Source organism: Euprymna scolopes, chromosome 13 (genome assembly GCF_053919585.1).
Source record: "Euprymna scolopes isolate OS-2025 chromosome 13, ASM5391958v1, whole genome shotgun sequence".
Taxonomy (NCBI): domain Eukaryota; kingdom Metazoa; phylum Mollusca; class Cephalopoda; order Sepiida; family Sepiolidae; genus Euprymna; species Euprymna scolopes.
This window is the reverse complement of record NC_136494.1, coordinates 20,072,644-20,094,813: the sequence shown is the minus strand read 5'-3', so window position 1 is coordinate 20,094,813 and position 22,170 is coordinate 20,072,644.

The window sequence follows — 22,170 nt, the reverse complement described above, 5'->3', positions numbered from 1 at the left end:
CCCAGGAAAATCATGAAATATTTCAAGACACGGTACAACCCAAGTTTAATTAAAAAATTAAACAACATCATTTTAATTAAAAGTAAAATAAGATCAACGCGAGAACAAAAAACATTCTTATGTTCTTGCGTAAATAATAATGTATGTCCCTCGTTTATTTTATCTAAGATAAAAAAGCAAGATGACATCCTGGGCATACGATTGAAAAAGCGTTTATGCTGAATCATTCGGATAAATTAGCATTTAATCTGGAAAGATTCAGGAGTAGATGCATGCAATTATGGAGGGAGATGGGGGCATATTATCTTTTTGCGATAAAGTTCGTTTCCTACGGTATCTTATTATTATCAAAAAACGAAGCTGTAAAAAATTACAGCTTCAATTTGATAATAAATTAAAACATCTAATAAAGAAGAAATATGGTTGCTTTACCAACGCAAATGTAGGTGGTAACGTGTTAAATCTATCTTCCTGGAAACTGTTCCCAGTTGAACTTCTCATACACGATCATGGGTTGGAATTTTGCATTCCTCCAAGTAATACCAAACGAGAAGAAATATTCTCCGAGTTTGAAGTTGTAGGCTCTCAGATAGCTAAACTTCAACCGGTTTCCGTGAATAAATTAAGGGACTTAAAATCAAATTTAAACAACCTTGCCCACAGTTACGCTAGTACACCAGTATCCCATTCAGAGTTTAAATGGCGTAATGAACACCTTCACGTTATTAAAACTCTAGGTAAAAATAGATCCCTCGTGATAACTAGACCCGATAAAGGGTCTGGGGTAGTCATAATGAATCATGAGGAATACGTCAACAAAATGGCACTTATATTAAGCGATATATATATATTTAGAGATAGTGACTAATTTGTTAAATTAGGCCCTGTTGACACCCATGATTCCACGAGTACTCTGGAATCAAAATTCCAGAAAAAAATAGTTAAATGGGTAAAGGGTGGTTTACTTTCTTCTTAGGTAGCTAGTGAGATTAGACCCTCGGGCTCTATCCGTCCAAGATTATATGGCCTACCCAAAACACACAAAACGGATATTCCCTTAAGACTCATTCTATCTATGGTAGGGGACCACACAACAGAAGGTTGCAAAATGGATCTTCAATATTCTTCAGCCAGTATCAAATTATTATAGTAAATAGTGTCTGAAAGTTTTATTTCATTTCGCTGACTACATGCAAAAATCAACGAGTACAAATAAATGTATGTGTTCAGGAATGTATTTAGTTGCGCCCCTGTTTTAGAATCGATATATATTTGTGCTGACTTTTTATATCGCAGCCAAAGTCCAACACCTTCCGTTCCTGAACACGTATTTGTTTAACTACTTAAATTTGCCGTTACATCCGTTGAGTTTAGCTTTAATGATGTAATGTACAGGAACATTGATGGTGTGTCAATGGGTTCCGTGTTGGGACCTACATTGGCCAACATTTTTGTAGGATTCCATGAGGAAAAATTAATGTCCGGACCCATAAAACCGTTGGTCTATTTTAGATATGTGGACGACATGTTTTGCCTATTTGATAGTAATTCGGAAGCAAACGAATTTTATCGTTACTAAACAATATGCATCCGGCGTTAAAGTATACGTGTGAAAGTGAAGATAATTCTGCTCTGGCGTTTGTCGATGTTTTCGTAACGAAAACTCCATCTAGTTACCTTACATCGATTTATCGCAAACCAACCATCACTTGGCAGTATACACGCTGGGATTAATTCTGCCCTAACAAGCGCAAATATAATTTAATTTGGACATTAACACATCGTGTCCTAATGATCTGCTCGCCAGAAAAATTGGATGAGGAATGAAATACAATTACGGATGCTTTGTCCAATAATGGGTATCCTTTAGATATAATTGACACCACCATTAAAAGGAAAAGAGCAGATTTTTTTACGAACGAAACCCAATATGGTGGATAAATGTCCGGTTTATATTCGATTGCCGTGGTTGGGGAAAGTAAGTGAAAAATTCACCAAACAAATTTGTTCAACTGCTGAAGGATGTTATTTTGCTTGAAACGTTCAGGTCGCATATAATACCAAACCATGAATGGCTTCCAATAAAAAAGATATTGAACCCCCTCATCAAGTTAGTAATGTTATTTATTCATTTAAATGTTGTTGTGGTGCCGACTACGTTGGTCGAACGTCTTTAAAATTGGAAAGTCGCATACAACATGTACCGAGCAAAATCAGGAATGTAACATTCCTACCTACCGACGCTGTAAACAACACATATGGATCCGCTATAATGAACACTTTATAAAATACCGGGATTGTGCAACGAACTTCAGCATCGACTCTTTCTCCGTATTGAGTCGAGCTCACTCCGTATATCATCTAAAAGTCTTGGAGACTGTTCACGTTCGCCTTAGGAAGCCTTCCCGTTGTAAGCAAAAGGATTGCTTGTTGGGTTTGAACGTGATCAGCCTCTAAAATTCATCCCTATATGATTGCTCTAGCTCCTGTATCTTTTAGATTTTAACATTAAAGAAAACATCCCTCGATTCCAATTTTGATGAGTGAGGGCGAAACATGTCAATTGACTCGTTTTGTTTTTGTATTTCCCTACTTTTATTTTTTAGTGACTATCCATTTTCCTTTTCTCCTCGGTCTCTTTTTTTTAATATGAAATTCTCTTCATGATTGCCTTAATAAAATTTTGTACCCCACGAAAATCATGAAATATATTGATATATATATATATATATATATATATATATATATATATATACATATATATATATATACATATATATATATATATATATATATATTTTTTTTTTTTTTTTTTTTTTTTTATTACATTTTCACCCCAAACAAGGCAAATTGCCACTTTGGTGTAGGGGGCTACTATCAGGGGCAACAACTACTGGGGTACTATGTAGGGATTTGGGCAGCAAGGTGTCGGTTCACGTTACACTTGAACTTCTGCACGTCAGTACTGTTGGGGAAGCAGGGACCTGGAATGGAATTCCAGAGTCTTGCGGTTCTGGGGAAGAAACTATTGGAGTAAAAAGATCTTTTACATCTAGGGACCTCTACAGTGTGGGGGTGGGATCTAGTAGCCTGTCGGGTTTGTCGAGGGTGCTCGCGTCGTGGGGGCACAAGTGATTGCAGTTCATCAGAGCATTCACCACTAAAATATATATATATATATAGCTGAGGAAATCTACTTTATTTTCTTATAATATATACTACTCCTTATTTATTATAATATATACCAACCTTATTATTATAATATATACCAATCCTTATTTATTATAATATATACCAATCCTTATTTATTATAATATATACCAATCCTTATTTATTATAATATATATATCAATCCTTATTTATTATAATGTATACCAATACGTATTTATTATAATATATACCAATCCTTATTTATTATAATATATATATCAATCCTTATTTATTATAATATATGCCAATCCTTTTTATTATAATATATGCCAATCCTTATTTATTATAATATATACCAATCCTTATTTATTATAATGTATACCAATACTTATTTATTATAATATATACCAATCCTTATCTATTATGATATATACCAATCCTTATTTAAGAAGCGCATTGTAATTACAGAGCAATATAATTTATTTATCAGACTGACTATTAACTGACGTCATGTTGTTTGTCGTCGAGCCGTGTTCAAAAAAATCCTAGCAATCCCATTTATGTTCTAATGAATATGAGTTTAATAATGATGCAGTAATTTCTGAATGATAGCTAAACTTATGAAAGCATCAACCGAGATGGGGCGAATGGACCAAGTGGGTGGATAACGATAGATGATTTTTTAAGAAGTAAAGTGAATTCTTATAATTTCGGGTCTACCTATTTTCGCGAAAGTCATTTTTCTTTGACGATTTTACGATATAGAATGAATTAAAGCTGTTAGTATGCGGAAAATATGCACCAGGCGTTGACTGTATTTAATTTATAGGTAGAATATGGGCTTGCACATCTATAATGTGTTTTATCGAGAGAGCATTGACTTAATTTTATTAACACACGCAAACACCCCCCGCACACGCACACACACACACAAATATATATATATATATATATATATATATATATATATATATCAGGATTTTCTTGGGGGCACAGAACTTTATTAAGACAACCATATATATATATATATATATAGAGAGAGAGAGAGAGGCAGAAAAACAGAGAGATAGAGAGAGAGACAGAGATATCGATCTATGTGTGTGTGCCTATATATATATATATATATATATATATATATATATATATATGTGTGCGTGGGTGTGTGTTTGTGTGTGTGTGTGTGTGTGTGTGTTTAGCTTTTGTAATTAACTTGCAGTCTCCTCTTTACAAGCTTCGAATTATTCAACCTATGAGCCGGGAAAGGACACTAGAATTATTTCACTCATACGAACCTCTATTATAAATGTTCAAGAACATTCACGTCGATAAAGAAATATCTTTTCTCTTAAAAAAAAACATGGACAAACTCACAAAAGCCAAAAGAATGAATATCTTTTTCTTCAGCACAGTTGGAGACAACTGGATTACTTTGCATCTGATATTGAACGTTTTCCTGTTTTACAAGGGTTTCCCGATTCCGAATTAAATTTGCTTTAATCGGTAACTTCACATCCCTGCGGCGAAATCCAAATTTCTCAGGAACATTTCTGCTGACCTTCGCGAAAAAATATCGTATAAAGTAATTGGCATGCGACGAAGAAGATCAAAATAAAGTGATGAATAGCTATTCATATAAATATATATAATAATATAATACATATAATAGACAAGAAAATACACCAAATCAGTTAAAGTTTTAATATTTCTATTTATATACACACGGATATATATATATATATATATACATATATATATATACATATATATATATATATATATATATATATATATATATATATATATATATAAGAGAAAGAAAATCAAAACAATCTAAAGTTATTGTTCGATTGAATATTCCAAAAATCTATTTACAAAGTTTTTATTCCGCGGAGTTTCAAAGAATGCTATTTTTGTTATTCTTCTACATAGGGGACATAATGAAATCAACAAATCATATTTGTTGCAATGATAGAAGTTGCTAGTTAAGGCATTAAGTGAAAACGCAATTTATTGTAGTTATAAATTGCCAAATAAAATGTGAAAAATTTGGATATGTTAACAATAAAAATAAGAATATAGTCAGGTTCCTAATGGCACAATTTTAACGTTTGTGGGAACTTTTTGGAGATTTGCAAATCTATACATTTTTGGAAAGGTTATTGTCTAAGGAATCAGAAAACCAATGTTTGCATTTGCCCAGATGCCTATATGGCGGCCATATTGGATTTACAAAATGGCCGCCGTAAAATGTACGTTTTGTAATATCTTGGCTTCTAAATACGCTGGAACACTGATTTTAACTGCTAAACCTACATTTTCAGGGTCAAGGAAGCCACTGGTGGTAGTTATAAAATTTTTCCATATGTATATATGGCAGCCATATTGGAATTTTACAAAATGGCTGCCGTCAAATGTATGTTTTGTAATACCGCGGCCTCTAAATAAGTTGGAACAATGATTTTAACTGCTAAACCTACATTTTCAGTGTCAAGTAAGTCAATGGTCCACGTTATCATTTTATCTTTTGTACCCCACCCCCCTTTTGAAACACAAAATCCAACATATGAGTAAAAAACTTAACAACCCTGGCAGTTAGTCAGAAAATTATTTTTATTGAAATGCCTTTTAACTGTAAACTTTGAATGTTTGTGCAACCATCTTAAACATAATTAGATGTTTGATCATAGTCTATGTATAATAATCATCATCAACATCATCATCAACATCACTTTCATACATCACAGCTTGGGAATCTTCATCGTTTTCGCACTGGCTGCTGCACCGACACATATCAGTACAAGCTAAGTATTTAGACCTGCAGGAGCATCTGCCAGAAGAACAGTCAAATATACATTTGCATGTGATCATCTCAAGAATGGCCTCGGGGGCTGGGAGGACCTCTGTAGTCGTTGGTTTTAGGGTGCCATCCAAATCTTTGAAGTACCCATTTTCCAGGGGATCCAGTTGTGAAATCTGCAGAGCAATGGTTGCTTGTGCCCATACCCTTGCTTGGACATGAACTCTTAAGATATGCTGCTTTAGAGCTCCAGGTGTTGGAGGGAGCCTGTCACTTTCTGCCCTATGCTTGCAGAACAGATGCCATCGCAGTTCAGGGATTGTTTTTATGTTGATCCCTTTTGGCGAGTAAGCTGCACATACAAAGAATTCCAGTTTTAACAGCATTCCATCTGTCACTTCTGCTTCATCAATAAGCATTTGCAGAGCATTGACAACATCTGAGTCTGCTTTGAGGTAGATCTGTAGCCAGGTTGTCTTGCATATACGAGAGAACCTCCCTGTGTTGTCGGTCCCAGTGAACGCATGGAAGGCTGGCAAAGCCTTTGCTCTTTCTTTACCTAGAGCTCGCCACAGTGGTTCAATTTGTATAACACAAGAGGACATAGAAATGGACGTGTTTTTCAGCAATAGGTCATAGTTTGCTGTGACTAGCACAAAACGTCCGTATCTGGAGAGAAAAATACTAACTGTGCATCAGGTGGGTTTCGCTGTGAAGCCAGCACAGCCTGGTGGATAAGCAGCGTATCTGCTTCCTCATGGTTATTTACTTCAAAGACCAGGTCTCTGTTGCTCTTAGTGTATCCAAAAGCAGATATGATGATCAGCTTGGATGATCTCTTGTTATACTCTAGAGTTTGGGCAGCAGTCAGATCAGCCTTCCTCTTGTCATGGGAGAGGAACCTCCTCATTGGGATGTGCTTGATGTAAGTGTCATCTCTGACTTGATACTGAACAGAAGCTTTTCCTTGTCTTCGTTTTTCTCTGGTTGCACTTTTCAGAGAATCTGCTCGGTATGTGTCAAAAACGAGGATGATTTCATCATAATCTCGTGTTAGTTGCATCAGTCTGTCATTGAAGCAGCTACTCAGATCCTTGAGTGTCACTAGAGTCGCTGGTTTCTTGCTCAGCTTCTGCACAAGCACCATGCCATCCACGAGTGCTATCTTCCGACTTGGCTGATCAGTAGATGTGGGCTCTGTAAATCCTGTATACGTTGCATCTTGGTGGGTAGAATTTCCAGCTTGAGGTGACTGGTCTTCATGGGGCATGTCTTCTCTTGTCAGCTTCTCAAGTAGATGGATTAACTTGGACTTGTTGTAGCATGGCAGCATGGTTCCATCAGGGGCAAACAGTGCTCTTGGTGTCAGAGTGAATTCATGGTTTCCTATGGCCTCTTTCTGGTTGATGTCTCGGCTTGACCTGGCAAGTACCATCAGCTTTGCAAACAGGTCCTTGGTCTCCTTCAGATCCACAGCATTGTCTCTGAGTTTCACTGTAATCTTCTTGTTCCCAGAAAGGAACATCTTGTTGTTCTCTTTCTTAACAGGGGCCCAGAGGCCGACATCTCCATTGATCCGTTCTGACACGTAATCCTTATACAACTTCTGTCCAGTGACATCAATATTCAAGATATGTGGTACATACTCATCTGGGATGTAGGCATTAGTGATCACATTGTACAGCTTTTCCACTTTAGTTGTAAAGGGGTTTCCATGGCTGAGCAAGGCTTCCTTGATCTTGTCGACTGTACCATGTGCCCTCTTGACTGCACTTGGTCCAAGCTCATGATGCTCTGTGATTCTGTCAGCTTCCATGCCAAACTGACTCTTGAACTCTTTTGACAGACGTGAAAGTTCTGGTGTGGCCAGAAAAAATCTCTGTCTGGCATTGGCATTGTTGGAGATGCCTATTATGCCAGAGCTAGTCTTCATCAGTTTGTTCAGGTGTTCACATGCATGGTTTGCCCCAACAGACACGAAGGGAATGACACTTTCCGTGACTGATATATTGCCTGCTCGTAATTCCTCCCATGTATGAGGGTGATTGCTTCTCAAGTCATGCATATCTGCAATGTATCTTGGCCAGAGTCGCTTATACTTGATGCGGTCCATGGCAAAGAACAGTTTGCTAAGTGCTTCTCCAGCTTGCAGATGGAGTTCCAGGTCAGCATTTCGAGTTGCTGCTACAAAGAACAGAATTGCTTCCACCCAATCTAGGTACCTCATCATGGCGTTGAACATTGCATTCTGGGATTTCTGTTCCTTCCATTTTTTAAATGCTGTGATGACCTCAGCAGTGGTCAAGGCTTCCTGAAGGGTGCTGTTTGCTTGCTTCACGGATTCAGCCTTCGTGTCTTTATCCTCAGAGCAGGCAGCTTCTACTCCTTCTGCTGCCGTCAGGCACACATCTTTCAATTGTGGGTTGTCCTTGAAGAACACCTCCAGACCATTTCATAGAGTGCTATGTATGAGTAGATATGGGCATGGAGAGCTCGCTTGTAGTGTGTGCATTTCAGGATTTGCCTTGTCGTGGCAGGACCATACACACCTGCTCCCACCCAGGCATCATCTATGCCTGAGTTCTCCATGGAGGCACCAAGCGCTCTGAGGGAAGCCATTATGACATGCAGTTCACCCAGTCTGGGAACAACCATTTGTTTCAAGTCAGGTCTGGCATCTAGGAGCTGCACCACCTTCTCATAAAGAGCCATGTCAAAGGTAATGACTGTGGGGTGATCTTCCCCAACTGCCAACTTTCTCAGCTTATTTGCTTGTACGATCACAGTTAGTAGAGTTGACCACTCGTGTGCAACCTTAGGGAGTAGTGGCAAGGCTCCAACCTGTGTCAAGGGAAGGCTTTCAGACAGCAGTGAGTTGTATCCTGCCCAGCCTGGAATCTTGCTGGAGGTTTCTCGAGGTTTCATTCTGGATAAAGCAGATGCAACAACCCATCCAAGCTGTGTCAGCTGATAGGATTCTGAGATCCCCTGGCCAATGGCAAACTGTTCTGACCTCTTGGTAGCCTGTGGTTTGGGCTTATTACAGTGAAGCATGTCTACATGATAGGGTGTGACTGATATACTCTTTGCATCACCTATAATCAAAGGTTCTGCAACAGGTTCTTTAGAAGGGTCAACTTTCTGGTACACTGCTGTGATGGTTCCGTGGGTGGTTCCCTTCCCATCAGGAGTATCCTCTGCAAAATCTGTGTTATCTACGGCGAAAAACACAAAGGTCCCCTTCTTCAGGAATGGTGGTACATAGAGGCCTTGGTATGCTCTGGTGTTTTCTACAACAGCATTTGCCAGAGCAGTTTCCATGAGAAGGACACGGCGATGTGAAATAGCGTAGCCATGAGCATTGAGAAGATTCAACAGCTTCTTGTTGCGTGTGTCATGGTGGACCGTCAGTGCCAGTCCCAGAACCTGAGAATTCCCTCGTGAACGGGGTGACTTAAATGCTGATTCATTGCTTGGCTTGTACCTTACCTGTTTACTGGATTTGAACCCCTACATGATATTCTGGCTCACCGTCAGTGTTGCTCGGTCAACATCATTAGTTCTCTTTACAGTTTCCAGCTTTTCAGCAGGCCCAACCATTATCCAATGGATTAAGGTGTATAATTCAGCTGGAACATCATTATTGTCACTAGATACCTGCATGACATTTCTTTCCTTGGGCTTTTTGAAGGTTACAATGCTTTTCTTTATCACCTGTGCTGCTTTGTAGATTGTCTTCATGCTGTTCTCCTCCTTACCAGTTGTCATTGAGGTATTAACCATGTCCTCTTCACATGCATCTGGGGAGTAGAGGACAGTTGGCTTCCTTATGTTTGGTCGAACAGACTTCAGGTGTGGCAAATAAGTAAGGATCCTTTCTTTCAGCCATTTTCTACTGAATACAGGTACATGACCTTCAAAAACTTCCGAACCAAGCATATAAACATAAGTCGTTTCAATATCATCCATCCCAAGGTATGCTTTGTTTTTTGTTTCTACATCAATAAGATTTATCAGCTCAAGCAGGCTCCCCTTTTGTAGAAAGGGTTTTTCAGCAGTTTTTCTAGTGTTAGTATCTCGAAGAGCATGGAACACATTTTGGGTCCAGCAAGCTTTGTGGTATAGGGCATCAATTGCATGTGCATCACCTGGTGATATGCAGGTGTTCAGCCTAGTTTTCAGTGCAGGATTATGGGACCTTTCCACAGCATCTTTGAGAGTTTTACCTGCATTCTCAGTCCTGATCTGGTACAGTTGTTGGCCATTGTCCTGTTGGCAGAAGAAGCACTCTTTCTTATCCAGTGGACTTGTATGTGATCGTGTGAATGGCAATGCAGAACCAGATGTAGAGGTGTCTGGAACAGCCTCTTCTGTAATTCCTCTTTTCTGCCCAGGCTTTTTGGCAGTGTAGTGTCCTGTAGCTAAAGCGTGTGTTATGCGATCTCTTGCACGTTGTATTTCAACTTTGTTAGTTGCACTCGAATGACATGAGCGATGCCAGACCGCCCTCTCTTCACACAATGTTTCTGGTGTGCAGTTCTGCAATCGCCTTTGGATTTGGATATAGTCCCCATCATTCAAACTAGCCTTCTCTAGAATTACTTGCAGTACGAGCCCATAGGACTCTAATCGAGGATGTTGCACCAAGACTTTCTTTTTATCATCAGACTGGCAGAGAATGCACTGCTTCCAGTTAATGGACTCCTTGGTTTGACATGCTTCCTCTCTACTTTGCGACTCATCACTCATGCCTCACCTACAAACAAAGAGAGAATTACAGTAATGTTAGAATAGCAATACAAAAACTACAAGTTCTCAAAGTATCAGAGGTAAATTAACAATTTGAATTAGTGATATAAAAGCAAGATTTTGTAGGAACAGCTGAAATATGAATTTATAAATGACACATATTTTTTATTACAAAGATATTGCAATAAAACAACACCACATCAGTTTGAACCCATTTATGCATTTAAAGGTTAATGTTAAAGATGTTGTTGCTTTATAACTACCACCATTGGATTTTATGACCCTGAAAATGTAGGTTTAGCAGTTAAAATCAGTGTGCCGACTTATTTAGAGGTGAAGATATTAAAAAAACGTACATTTTACAGCGGCCATTTTGTAAATTCCAATATGGCTGCCATATACACATATGGGAAAATTTTATAACTACCGCCATTGGTTTCCCTGGCCCTAAAAATGTAGGTTTAGCAGTTAAAATCAGTTTTTCAACTTATTTAGAAGCCGCGATATTCAAAAACGTACATCTTATGGCGGCAATTTTGTAACTCCAATATGGCCGCCATATACGCATCTGGGAAAATGCAAACATTGGTTTTCTGATTCCTGAGACCAAAACCTTTCCAAAAATGTATAGATTTGCAAATCTCCAAAAAGTTCCCACAAAATTACATTAGGAACCTGACTAATATATATACAAATATATATATATATATATATATATATATATATATATATATATATATATATATATATATATATAAAAACAAACCGCGCATATTTCAGCTTGCATTAACATCCTCTAAAGTTAAATAATGAAAATTGTTTATTTTTCGGGCGGTGCAGTAGCCCAAAGACATAAATATAAATATATATATATATATATATATATATATATATATAGTATATTTAAATAAACATATGTAAAAAGAAAAATAATGTATGCAGTTTAAATTCCTGAAAAAAAAGAAAAACCTAATTTTAACCTATCGCAGACTTAGCTCCTACATATTTATACTTCTAAAACTTTTAAAATTACAAAAGAGAATCTATTTTTATAAGGATAAAAGAAACTTAACTTAAATTGGTAAATAAAACTAGACTTAGCACTTGCATTCGGAGATTCCTCAAAAGTCTACAATTATAAAAGACGATTTTACTATATAAAAGCGGGTGTGTAGCTGAAACAAAAATGTAACTGAACATAAAAAAACGGTAATAAAAAATAAAACGTATATATATATATATATATATATATATATATATATATATATATATATATATATTGTTACTCATCAGTAAGGCTATGACAAGAGAATGTTTTTTTTTATTATTTGAAGTCCCGAGTATATGTCACTTAATATTGCATATCTTTTTATATAGAGTGATGTGGTACTCGATTGATTAACTGTGTCTTTCTGTGTCGGATATATACTCGACTGTAAAACCAATGACAAGAAGATCGAAGCCCAAAAATTAACATGCTTGTAAAACAAGGGTTGGAGCTGGACAAAACGATAGTGATGAAGACTACTAATCATTTACTAAGCCAAACTTTGTCTAAGAAAACATATCGATTCTAGAATACGATTAAGAAAAAAATCATCGTTTGAAGAAAACGTAAATCCAACATGAAATACAAGATACATTGGTGTTAAATATTGATGGAAAGTATACGTTTATCTTATTATTGACTAGCAGAGAATCCCAACGTTGCCTGCTATTGAATGATGATCAACGAATATTTCATATTCCCATATTTTATTGTGTTCGAAATCCGTGAAATCGCCCGAAAGGAAGCTTCACATACCTACATGCACTTACTTGGTCAGAAATATGTTATTTCACATTGCACTCTGCAGAACCGACTCTTTCTTTTATACGATTATTTCTCTAAACTTCTTTCTAGTTAACGAAAAGAGAATATTAAAAATTTTACTACGGGATTTTACGCTAGAGACCACATCATGCTAAAAATACAAAAAAAAGATAAGTAAATTTTCAGGTCTTATAAATTCTTTGCAGATAATGAAAAAAATTAAGAAATTTACGTGCGGAGTTTGAACCTACATTCCACCTAATTCTGATTTTTTTTTTAAAGCACATAAATTTTCAAGTCTTATAAAATTCTTATCAGTTAATGAAAAAATAATTAAGAAATTTATGTTTGGCGTTTGAATACACAGACCACGTCAAGCAAAAAAAAAAGAAAACAAATAAACAAAAAACACGCTATCAATGTACCCACAGTAGAATTTTCACGGTCCGTTGTTATATCATTCTTGCTCAGCCACGACATGGAGAAAGGGCTTTCTCGATGATAGATAAATTAAAATAACGGTTTCGATAATCGATTATGGGATCACTTCCAGACTTATACCCTAAAGTTTGTAATTAAAAAAAATATATGTTCAACAGTTTACGAGTCTATGAAGAACAAACTCACACACACAAATTTGCATTTATATAAATCTAGAGAAATAAAATATATTATATATTAGATTCGACTTTGCTTCATGTGCTTTTGTTTAAAGTGCTACAAAATTATATAAAGAAAATGTTATTAGATTATATCACATTTTGCGGCTGATTTGATTAGATTTCATCGCATCAAACCATACTTGCTTATGTTACATAATTTTTTTTTTAAATATATTTTTAGAGAATATGCCAATATATGTGACCCAGAATTTCTATCAATATTTACCACCAATTGATCTTGTATTTCATGTTGGATTCACGTTTTCTTCAAACGATGATTTTTTTTCTCTCGAAATCCTCATTCCCTTCCGCTTACGCGCTAATACCTTTCTTCAATCGAAGCAGTAGAAATTATGCTGTCAGATATGTCAGCAATTACAAGTTGTAAAAGATGTGGTCGGAAGTAAAAGAGGCGAAAAAAAAACGTAATTCGTTTCTTTGTTAGAGGAAACGAGAGTTTCACTGAAATACGGTGAAAGTTCAGGGAAAGCCAAGTAACTACACTTTGATGGCTGTAAAATGACGTTTCACGGCGATTTTAAAAATAAATCTCTTCGATGAGCAAATATAGCGGAAACTTAATACTAGTAGCAAATACAAATAGTAAAACATATAAACGCACACAGGGACATAACAATAACACACACAAACGCACCACACACACACACACACACACATATATATAAAAAGTTTACGAAACATATAAGGAAATTAAGCTACACAAAATATTTCGCGTTTCATTCCCGTCAGAATTCGTCAGGCTTATGCTAAGAGTTTTGCTTATCGTGCATTTATATATATATATACGCACTGTCTATTGATTTTCTAGTTAGTCTAGTTTCTAGTTTTCACTGCGCGCATCCTATCAGCCAATGGAACGCACTAACAGGACAAATGCACAGTTAACCTCCGGTGCACCGTTTCTCCTTGTGTGTTTTAAGGGAAGAGTAGATATCCTCTTGTTGTAGTAAACTGACCTACTTTTAGCCTCGGTTAAGGTAAATATGTTTTTTTAGTCTAAACTTCGGATATTATGTTATATATATTGTTGACAAAGAAGTGGCTTACCCTTAAAGCGGCTGCGCGTTTGTTCCTGCAGAGCACAAATTGAGAATCAAGATGGCACCCGCATGCTTTTGTGTGGAAAAAAGTCTCGTGGAATCTCGGAGAATCTCGAACCCTGGTTCCATAAATAACGAGGAAAGGAAAGTGGGAAGAGAGACGATTTTTAGTCACTAAAGCGAACGGACGTATGTTAAAGAAGAGGTAGAAGAAAAGAGTGTGGTGAACGAAACAAACAACGACTCTGTTGAAAGTAGAGTTGTAACGAACACAAGCTATTTCGGCATGACGTCAGGATTTGACCCCAAGCTTATTCCCCTGTTTGATGGCAGTAGCACTGATCACTCAGTGCAAGAATGGGTGGAAAAAGCAGAATTAATATGTCGGCTCAGTTGGTGAAGCGTGTGGAATGCGTGGTCCCAATGCGCCTATCTGGGGGAGCATATGCAGTATACCAGCAGTTGGCTGATGAGAAGAAAACAGATTTTGCCTTCATCAAGCGCGCCCTTTTTGCAGCATTTGCGTTAGATCCAGTTACTGCATGGAAGGAATTCATGGCCCGAAAATTACATCCCGGGGAAAAGGTGGATATGTATCTGGCTGAACTAAAAAAGCGATCGGTCCTTTTTGGAGGGATGTCAGACAAAGGCTTGGTGTGCGCCTTTGTTGCAAGATTACCTACGAGTGTGGAAGATCTGCTCCGTGCCTCATCTCAAGTGGACGAGATGGACATATCGGAAGTATTGGCGCGGGCAAGAGCAATACTAAAGAAAAGCCCTAACACTATAAACCAAGCGGCAGCTGTACAACCATCACAGGTTGGATTGCAGGACCTCGGCGCAGCTACAACCTGCTATAAGTGTGGAGTACCCAACTATTTGGCCCGTGATTGTCTTTCGTCACGTCAACGAACTCGGAAACTTGACGGGCCGCAGTGCTACAAGTGCAAAAAACGCGGACATCTGGCCCGCACCTGTCCGGTAAACGGGCAAGGTGAAGAAGCTACAGCGCCAGTCTTCTCCCCAGATCGTCATTGAGCAGGGCGCTCCCCACTGTAAGCATACACATTAATGGAAGCGAGCGCCTCGCGCTTGTGGACACTGAGTGCACCCAGACTCTTGTAAGCAAGATGTGATGTGCCACTTGGAAAGAAGAGAGTATTCCGGTACTAACTGTAGGCGGAGGTTCACTAGCCTCTTGTGAGGTGCGCATTATCCGCGCAAACATCAACGACGGGCCTGCAGTAGCCGTGCGAGCCCTGATTGTGGAGGGAGAGCTTCTCGGGTACGACCTACGCCTGGGTATGGACTTGATTACACAACTGGGTGGAATTACTATGGACAGAACCGGCAAGATACAGTTCTCCTGATGTGAGGACCATGTTTGTGCTGCCATAACTCTCGACGAGCCTGACTTTCATGCAGAGTATGATAGAAACACCAATGCATGGACGGCGTCTTGGAAGTGGTCAAACGATCAGCCCCCAATATCCTTGCAGAACCGGTTATCAGAATATCCCCCACCCATGTGGCTAAGGGGACAGTATGAAGAAGAACTGCAAACGTGGATACACAATGGCTGGCTTCTTCCATAACCAGAGGATGAGCTTGGTTGGCCCCCCGCGAGAGCTGATTCCCTTGATGGCCGTCGTACAAGAGACCAAACAAAAGGTCCGCCCCGTCCTAGACTACCGTGAACTCAATGAGCATGTCGACCCATATACGGCAAGGGCTGATTTGTGTGCACTCAAATTAAGGGAGTGCCGACAGCAGGGATCGAACGTGGCAACTCTGGACATACGCAGGGCCTATCTGCAAATACGCATTGAGAAGAAATTGTGGCCATTTCAGACTGTGGAAATTGGAGGAACCCGATATTGTCTAACCAGGCTAGGGTTCGGTCTAAATGTGGCACTAGGCATTATGACAGCAATCATGCATGTTATCCGGCAGCAAGATAGGGCAGTACAACAGGCAATATCCTCATACATCGATGATATATTCGTCAATGAGAGCCTCATGTCAGCGCAATCGGTTAGAATGCACTTATAGAGCTTTGGACTGACATGTAAGGAACCAGAGCGTCTGCGCGATGGAGTAAAAGTTCTCGGCCTGCACGTGCGCAATAGCAAGGAGGGACTTTGCTGAAGAAGAGGAAGTCACGTCCCCAAGGTCCCATCAAACATCACTCGACGAACAGTGTTTTCGCTTTGTGGAAAGATGGTAGGCCATTTCCCTGTGTGCGTTTGGCTCAGGGTGGCCGTGGCGGCCATAAAAAGGCGTGCAATAGCCGTGTCGTCGGGATGGGACGATGCAGTACACGATGTCACCCTAAGGAGCATGTTGACAAAGACTGTGTCCAGGGTGACCAGTGATGACCCCGTTCAGGGAAAGTGGTGCGTCAGCGGGAATGAGTTCACGGTCTGGATGGATGCTAGTTCACTGGCCCTTGGAGTTGCCCTTGCAGTTAATGATTCCATTATTGAAGATGCCTGTTGGCTTCAGCCAGAGAATGATTCGAGACACATAAACCTGGCCAAACTGGATGCCACATTGAAGGGCGTTAACTTGGCGCTTCAATGGCAAGCCAGAGTTCTGCACATCATGATTGACTCGGCATGCACTCATCGGTGGATAACCGATGCATTAAGTGGAAGAGCACGGCTGACGACACGAGCATCGAGTGAGATGTTAATTCGTAGACGGCTGGCCACCTTGGTCGACACCATCACAGAGTACGACCTGACCGTGGACGTAGTGTTGATCAAGTCTGCGCTCAACAGAGCAGATGCTCTGACAAGAGTCCCTCAACGATGGCTTCTGACTGGTGCTCGGAGAGATTCTGATAATCTGCAAAACACATGTACAGCAGTTGTGTGTAATGTAGATGCAGCGCGCATCATGGACATTCATCGACAGTGTGGACATCCTGGCATCAAGCGGACACTGTACTTTGTCAAGATGATTGATCCAGGAGTAGAAAAAAAAGATATCCGGAGAGTGTTGGAAAGTTGCAGGCCTGCTAATCCATCGACCCAGCTTCAGCAAGATGGAAGAAAGGGGAGTTGGGAGTGAGGCGTAAGTGGCAGAGAGTGGGCATGTACATCACACACTACGGTGGTAACCACTTTATTACCCTCATCGATTGTGGGCCTACACGTTTCGCAGTCTGGAGACTCCTCGGGCGCCAGGTCTCTTGCAACATTATTCGCCAGCTGTCATCCGTGTTCTGTGAAGGAGGTGCGCCCGATGAAGTGCTGACGGACAACGACCCAGCCTTTTGCAGCCATCAGATGAGGCAGTTCTTACAAGAATGGGGTGTGCGGCTGCGTCTTAGATGCGCTTATGTGCCTTCTGGCAATGGTATAGCTGAGAGAAGCCATCGCAGCATCCAAACAATTGCAGCCAGGAAGCAGTGCACCATCGCAAAAGCTGTGTACTGGTATAATCTGATGCCGAAGGATGCCGTTTCTCCAGGAACGGCGCCTGCAAACGCAATCTATCAGTACCGTGTCCGAGAAGAAGGAATCCACCCCGATACAACTGTGGCCACTGAGATAGAACGGAATCGATATGCCAAAGGGGATGCTGTCTGGGTGAAGCCGCCAGGAAACCGATGTACTGGCAAGTATAAACGGGGCACAGTGACCGATGTGGTGAGTCAGCAGTGTGTCCAGGTTAATGGCATACCCCGTCACGTTAGGGACCTACGGCTGGCGACACATGTACCACCTCCAGTGGACGATGAGAGTCACTTTGACTCTGAGACGAGTGGGCCATCGCTTATATATATATATATATATATATATATATATATATATATATATATATAAACTTTATTTGTACAAACTATGATGGCAACATATGTGCATACATGTTTCTGTAATCACCCTTTATTGGGGAGATTACGTCTTCAGGCTAAGAATTACCCTCGAAAACTGGAATTTCAAGATATAAAAGCTTTATAAAACCGTAATAAAATGTTTTATATCTTCAAATTTCAGTTTACGAGGGTAATCCTTGGCCTGAAGACGTAATCTCCCAAATAACGGGTGATTACAAAACATGTATACACATATGTAGCCATCAATGTTTGTATAAATAAATTTAATATACCTGCTCTGTTTACTCATTGAGCACTTTTTGACAGACACATGTTGTTTCATTGGATGTACTTCTAGGAAACTAAACTCTATTGCCATTATATATATGTGTGTGGGGGTATGTATGTATGTATGTATGTATGTATGTATGTATGTATATACTAGCTGGATGTAACCGGCGTTTTACGGAAATGTTTTCACCACCAACTTAAATCTTTAATATGGCAACGGATGACGTAATCTGCATTAAAGTCAAGTACCACGCAATCTGTTATGATGTCATGTATGATGTCGCAGAATATATGTCTGCTGACTGGTTATTATTATAGTCAATGAAACCAGAACTTGGACTGCCGTTCTTAGGTTTTCATGATTTTGTAAGCCATTACTTTGTTAGATTGTGAAAATAATTATATATCTTTTAATATTAATTTGCTGGTTTTTTAGCTTGTTGCGTGACACTGTCTCAGGAAGTATCAAATCTTAGATGTGACATGGAACTGGTTTCCAAAAGGATTGGATTAAATGCAGTCGGCATATTTTACAGGCGGACTTCAAAACATCATATATGATGTAACTATTTACTATGCCTCCCCACGGGACAGAGTTAGACACCAGGGTCGTTTTTTAACGTAGAGAAAAGGTAAAAAAATAAAAACTGTCTCAGTCGTGAAGGATTTCTCCTCCACCGAAAGAGAACAAGAAATAGAAGTGCAGCATCTGAAGAACAGATACTACACTTTGATATTGTTTATATATTTTATTGAGAAAGAAAAAATTGAACATAAAAAACGTACAAAAAAATCAATTCAACAAAATTAGGCACAAGCCCCCACAAGAAATTGGGAGGGGGAGAGTACAGGGTCTTTTTGACTATGTAACAGATGAGACTTTGAAGTCTTACTCTTGACTGGCAACATTTACCAAAATACCTCAATCACTCTGTGGATCCTAATCTAACTAATAACCCCAGCGTTCAATGTAAAATTTAACTATGTACAATTTGTATATTCATTTCTGTATGTTGTGTGTGCATTTTTTTTTTTGATCTTGTCCCGAAGGCCAAGTAAACATATTGATGTAAATGCAAATGGCGTCATTTATGATGACGTCAAAGTAGATGACGTCTTATCTTACATTACAAGTGTCATGTATGACGTACACTGTTTCGGTTTGCAACACCTTGTATACACAGCTAGTATATACAATATATATATATATATATATATATATATATATATATATATATATATAGAGAGAGAGAGAGAGAGAGATTTATTCATTTATTATTTTTAAAACAGTAATCTATGTACACGTGTGTTTCAAGGTACTTGCCTCTCGTCAGCGTAAGCCAACTGTTTCTAGGGATCGGATGTCAGACCATGTTTACTTAACCGTTATGCCACGAACCCTAGATTACTTTACTGTTTATTTTTATCGCTTATAAATTTAGATTTGTTATTGTTGTTTTTTTTTTCAAACGATAAATACGGTTAATATATATATATATATATATATATATATATATATATATATATATATATATATGTATATATATATATGTATATATATATATATATAGTCATCCAAAAACAGTTGTTTCGATAGACAGACAACTTCATCAAGCATGGATCGAAACCCGACTGCCCAAATGACAGTCAAGTATTCTCATCATTACGCTATATGGCTGATGATATGTGGGTAATGAATTAACGATGTTTTGACATCGTTCATATATATATATATATATATATATATATATATATATATATATATATGTGTGTGTGTGGGTGTGTGTGTGTGTGTGTGTGTTTTTGAGCGTGTGTGCGGGAACGGATTCTAAAAAATCAGAACGTATTAATTTTCAATTATAGTATAAGTGAAGTTCTTTCGATCGAAGCGACAAATGGGGCATATCGGTGGCAAGGAAATCAATAGTTGCAATATTATGATAACTATACGACCGCAATGAGAGAGTATCCGCCGCGAAATAAGGAAAAATATGAAGATGAAGGTTGACCGAAATATGTTTAAAATTTACGATTAATTCTCTTGATGACGATATGGCTCATTTGATGTGGCGCTCGAAAGAACTCGGGGTCATAAAATGCTGTCGGTCTTATTATCAAATTATAAACACTCACGCACACACATACATAAACACACACACACACATATATATATGTGTGTGTGTATTAAATGAAACGTACACACACATACACAGAAACATACACACACACATACATAACACACATACACACAAACATACACATATATATATATATGTGTGTGTGTTTAAATTAAACGTACACACACATATATGTATGTGTGTGTACGTTTAATTTAAACTAATATACGTTTATTATATATATATTCAATAAGTTGTAACGGTTTATTAAGCTCAATAAAAATGGGTTTACACATAAAGAGCATATATCACTTCATTAAAAATTTCAAAATCACAGGAATATACACTTAATTAATTGTTTTAATTACTGCGGCTTACACGTGTTTTATTGAATGGGATAAATCTAAAAAATTATCAGAGACTTTACGTTAGTTTATCAAAGATTAAAATGTACATCTTTTTTCCATTATGCGTAAAATCTGGTAACTGAGAATGCATTAAAATATGACGTCAAGGATGGAGTTATTTCACTCAGTATTTACGAAGTAAACTTCTTTTTTCTACACATCGGTATATCTGCAATGTTTTATTTATAACAAGCGGAACTTTTTTTACTGGTTTTTTTTTAATTTCTTTTCAATCTTTCCCTTTCGCTTTTTAAAGTTACCTTCATTTATAAACATAGGAAAAAGTAAAAGAAACTGCATCCTCTGTTCTTCGATAAACTCTGATTATTAGTTCGGTTTTTGCCATTCAATGAAACACGTGTAAGACGCAGTAATTTAAACAATTAGAACGCGAATTAAGTGTATATTTCTGTGATTTAAAAATGTTTAATAAGGTTATATGTACTCACAGACACACAGACACAAACACACAGACACACACCCCCCCACACACACACACATATATATATATGTGTGTGTGTGTGTGTGTGTGTGTGTGTGTGTGTGTGTGTGTGTGGTGTTTAGTCTAGTATCTTAACCAATCAAATTAATTTTTAATATCTTTCCTAGAAATTAGTGCGTCCAATTATAATGGAAAATAGCAGATACTCATTTTCACAAAGATTTAATTAACTTTCCGACCGAAAAAAAAAAACGCAGAAGGGATTATTGCTAAAAAGTTTATAAAAATGAACGAACGTTAGTAATCGAGAGAAAAATAAGGTTAGAATATGGTTACAACTAGATTATTTCTGAAAGAGGATTCTTAAATTGTAAACTTTTTAAAACAACAAAACCTAATTATTTGTAGATGTGAAACAGCAAACAACTGTATACCATAAAGTAATGATGTTTTAGGATATTAATATATGATAAGAATGATTTAAAATAATCCAATCAAAAAACTAAATTAAAATAACTCCTGCAACAGAAGAAGAATCTGCATTATCAACACGCGTGTTAAACGTGTGGACATTTAAGATTTTTACAGATTTTTTTTTGTACACGGTAGGCACCACTTATCAAGGCTCGGAACCCACTCGGGGATAAGGTTATTGCGTGTGCAGTAATCAATGGGATAATATCGTAGTAATTGTTTGGTTTGGTTTGGTTGTTTTGTTTTACGGCATATCAACCCTTTTCAGGTTATTTAATGCCGAATCTGGTGATTTTGAAGAACGATTTTTTTAATATAGTATATTTGTGTTTTAACTCGTATTCTATTTAACCCATAGTTGGGACTCTAACAGGTACTACCACT